This window comes from Lepidochelys kempii, chromosome 1 (assembly GCF_965140285.1).
Source record: "Lepidochelys kempii isolate rLepKem1 chromosome 1, rLepKem1.hap1, whole genome shotgun sequence".
Taxonomy (NCBI): Eukaryota; Metazoa; Chordata; order Testudines; family Cheloniidae; genus Lepidochelys; species Lepidochelys kempii.
In genome coordinates this window covers 308,151,958-308,156,580 of record NC_136380.1, presented here as the reverse complement: position 1 = coordinate 308,156,580, position 4,623 = coordinate 308,151,958, and positions in this window count along the sequence as shown.

Below are 4,623 nucleotides of genomic sequence, written 5' to 3'. Positions count from 1 at the left end.
CACTGTTAAATAATAGAATACCAACTGAAACGTATTAAATATTTTTGGCTGTTTTTCTACATTTTCAAAATATATTGATTTCTATTACAATACAGAATACAAAGTGTACAGTGCTCACTGCTCACTTTATATTATTACTTTTTATTACAAATATTTGCACTGTAAAAATGATAAACAAAAGAAATAGCATTTTTCAATTCACCTCATACAAGTACTGTAGTGCAATCTCTTTATCATGAAAGTGTAATTTACAAATGAAGATTTTTTGTTGTTGCATGACTGCACTCAAAAACAAAACAATATGGAACTTTAGAGCCTAAGTCCACTCAGTCCTGCTTCTTGTTCAGCCAATTGCTAAGACAAACAAGTTTGTTTACATTTATGGGAGATACTGCTGGCTGCTTCTTATTTACAATATCACCTGAAAGTGAGAATAGACATTCGCATGGCACTTTTGTAGCTGGCATTGCAAAGTATTTACGTGCCAGATATGCTAAACATTCATATGCCCCTTCATGCTTTGGCGACTATACTAGAGAACAAGCTTCTATGCTGATGACGCTTATTAAAAAATAATGCGTTAATTAAATTTGGGACTGAACTCCTTGGGAAAGAATTGTGTGTCTCCTGTTCTGTGTTACCTGCATTCTGCCTTATATTTCATGTTATAGCAGTTTTGGAAGATGACCCAGCACAAGTTCATTTTAAGAACACTTTCACAGCAGATTTGACAAAAAGCAAAGAAGGTACCAATGTTTGATTTCTAAGGATAACTCGACCCAAGGTTTAAGAATCTGAAGTGCCTTCCAGCTGAGAGGGCCGAGGTGTGGAGAATGCTTTCAGATGTCTTAAAAGACCAACGCTCCAATGCAGAAACTGCAGAACCTGAAAAAAAAAATCAACCTTCTGCTGGTGGCATCTGACTCAGATGATGAAAATGAACATGCATCGGTCTGCTCTGCTTTGGATTGTTATCGAGCAGAACCCATCATCAGCATGGATGCATGTCTTCTGGAACAGTGGTTGAAGCATGAAGGGACATATGAATCTTTTGCACATCTGGCATGTAAATATCTTGCGATGCCGGCTACAACAGTGCCATGCGAACGCCTGTTCTCACTTTCAGGTGACATTGTAAACAAGATGTGGGCAGCATTATCTCCTGCAAATTGCAACCAAACTTGTTTGTCTGAGAGATTGGCTGAAGTAGGAATGTGTGGACTTGTAGGTTCTAAAGTTGTACATTGTTTCATTTTTTAATGCAGTTATTTTTGTACATAATTCTACATTTGTAAGTTCAACTTTCATGATAAAGAGACTGCACTACAGTACTTGTATTAGGTGAATTGAAATATACTAGGTCTTTTTTACGGTGTAAATATTTGTAATAAAAATAAATATAAAGTGAGTACTGTACACTTTGTATTCTGTAAAAAGAAAAGGAGGACTTGTGGCACCTTAGAGACTAACCAATTTATTTGAGCATAAGCTTTCGTGAGCTACAGCTCACTTCATCGGATGTATTCAGTGGAAAATACAGTGGGGAGATTTATATACATAGAGAACATGAAATAATGGGTGTTACCATACACACTGTAACCAGAGTAATAGTAATAGCTCACCTTAAGTGATCACTCTCTTTACAGTGTGTATGGTAACACCCATTGTTTCATGTTCTCTATGTATATAAATAGCCATAAAAAGCCATAATAGGGTAAATAAATTCTGTAACCATCCCAACCCCCAAATTTGTAAGTCCCACTGAATTATCCTCTGGTAACTGTGAGATGAATTATCCCTCTGAAATCTGTAACCAGCTATAATCACCTCCCCCCATACAGAAGGATCTGCCCCTATTCATGTATACATATAAGCAAAATCCAAATGCCACTTTCCACGATATTATCTAGAACATATTTTATGAGGTCAGACATTCATAGCTTGGAAGAGGGAGCATTAGGGATGAGGGCCAGTTATTCTAACTGCCTTGTCTACCGAGAAACAAGCAGAGTTTCTGCAGAAAAGTTAGTACAACGTGTAGAGACCTCTCTGTGCTGTACTGCCACCTTTGAAGGAGTATGTTTCAGGGGCAGCAGCAGCTGGAGGAATCCATGTTAGCATGGCTTACCACAGGTAACCCTGAACCTGCAGCACATTGTCATGCATTTGGGAGATATGGAAAAAACTTAGTTTTGGAGGCCAAACCTTCTGCTTGCTCCAGAGAGAAGAACCAGCCCCATAATTGACCAATCTGGAAAGACTCAGAGTTTTTTTCTATGGCCCAACTCATGGGTTCTTCCAGGGGAGGGGACAATCCAGCCACATGAGATGTATTTATTTTACATTCCCAGTATTTGTGAAATTCTTTGTTGTTATTAGCAAGAGAGATACTAATAATCCAGCAAATAGAATCTCTCCTTTTTAATGGAGGATGGTGTGAAATGCTGAAACATCCAGCAGACTGGTTTCAGCTAAAAGGAGACACTGTCAATTTAGATAGGAGTATGTTAATAGTATCACAAATTGCTTGGAAATATCCTTGGGTTATATGGACAGTGGAAACTTTTATTGAAATTAATTTATCTCACTGTTATATTACAGTGCGTATCACTGAAAACTCAACATTTGTCACACTGCAGTGATTGCAGTTCCTTGGTATCTTCTATTTTAAGTATAAAAGGACACCAAAGCCCTATCCCTATAGTTGCAGATGATCCCCAGGAAAGGAACTAGAGCACTTCCACTGAGCAAGAGAGAGCTGGATTAGGGGGTTAGAGCATGTAATATACACTCCCAGGACAATGAGACGTTCAGATGTGGGAGGGTGTGGAAAGGCCAATGGAGCGGCAGGGTGTGGTTCTTCTACTCCATCGCTCTGAAAAGGGAATAGGAGCCATGGATGCTACAATAGACACTAGGCTGGAGTTGTCAAAAATAAAGGGAAGGCTAACCACCTTTAAATCCCTGGCCAGAGGCAAAACCCTTTCACCTGTAAAGGGTTAAGAAGCTAAAGATAACCTTGCTGGCACCAGATCAAAATGACCAATGAGGAGATAAGATACTTTCAAAGCTGGAGGGGGTGGGAAACAAAGGGTTCTCTCTGTGTACGTCTTTTGCCAGGACCAGAGCAGGAATGCAGGTCAGAACTCCTGTAAAGGGTTAATAAGCAATCTAGTTAGATATGTGTTAGATTCTGTTTTGTTTAATGACCTGTCATTATGCAAGGCACTGCATTTAGCTGTTTTGTTTAAATGGCTGATAAAATAAGCTGTGCTGAATGGAATGTATATTCCTGTTTTTGTGCCTTTTTGTAACTTAAGGTTTTGCCTAGAGGGATTCTCTATGTTTTGAATCTGATTACCCTGTAAGGTATTTACCATCCTGATTTTACAGAGGTGATTCTTTTACTTTTTCTTTAATTAAAATTCTTCTTTTAAGAACCTGATTGCTTTTTCCTTGTTCTTAAGATTCAAGGGTTTGGGTCTGTGTTCACCTATGCAAATAATTTCCCCATTATATTTGTTAGACGCTTGGTGGTGGCAGCAATAAAGTCCACGGACAAAAGGTAAAATAGTTTGTACCTTGGGGAAGTTTTAACCTAAACTGGTAAAAATAAGCTTAGGGGGTTTTTCATACAGGTCCCCTCATCTGTACCGTAGCGTTCAGAGTGTGGAAGGAACCTTGACTGGAGTAGACTCTACAAAGCAGTTCTGCTTTCAGTCCATTGCCTGAGGTGAGAATTCATCCCTCTACTTGTTTCTCCTTGGCTAGTGTTAGTTCCCATAACCTGCAAAAGGAGGAAGAAAGTTACCTGGATTGAGCAATGTTCATTTTTAATACTATCACTGCAAACATGAACCTGACCAAACCAAAGTCTACACAGCCCCAACTACTGAACTGAACTGACTGTCTTAGTTCCTAGGGATCTACTTTATAGTCCCTTGGTTCCACTATGTTAGTATGGAAAGGGGGAGACTGATTGGCCAAAATCTGTTTTCCCACTCATAGCTCTCTCTCTCTCCTTCTCTCTCTCTCTCTTTGTTTTTGGCATATTGTTTAAACATTAAAAACAACTTACCATTTTACCTTGTTCCATGCAGAAGGAAGTATGGGATCACCCACTCGACCCATGAACACACAAACTAGACTAGAGTTGGGTAGTTCCTCATTCATTTCAACACCAGCTAGTGCTATACCCTTGTACAATTAGCCATACTTACAAGCCTCTCACTTGATCCAAAATGCTGTCCACTATCAGTGCTGTCCACTATGCTTACTTCTTCTGGATCCAGAGGACCCTCAGAATGGTTTAAGAAATAGTTACCCCATTTTCGACCCAAACTGTTAACCAAAGTTGTTTCCAATAGGAAGAGAAATTGGCATCCGGTATTTTGGATGCAAAGACTGTATGAAGTCCTATTTCCTTGAACACAGAAGGAATCAAACAGGAGATACTTTCTTCCCTCAGAGCTCCAAGCCTCTTTCAGCCATGCTCAGCCCAGAAGCTCTGTCTTACCTTTTTGCTTGTATTGCACTACTAGTGCTTCTGTTGGCATGTCTGGTAATTCCTTTCTCCTTCTCTTTCAGTTTCTCTGATCTTTCTTCTGACATACAATCCTTTAC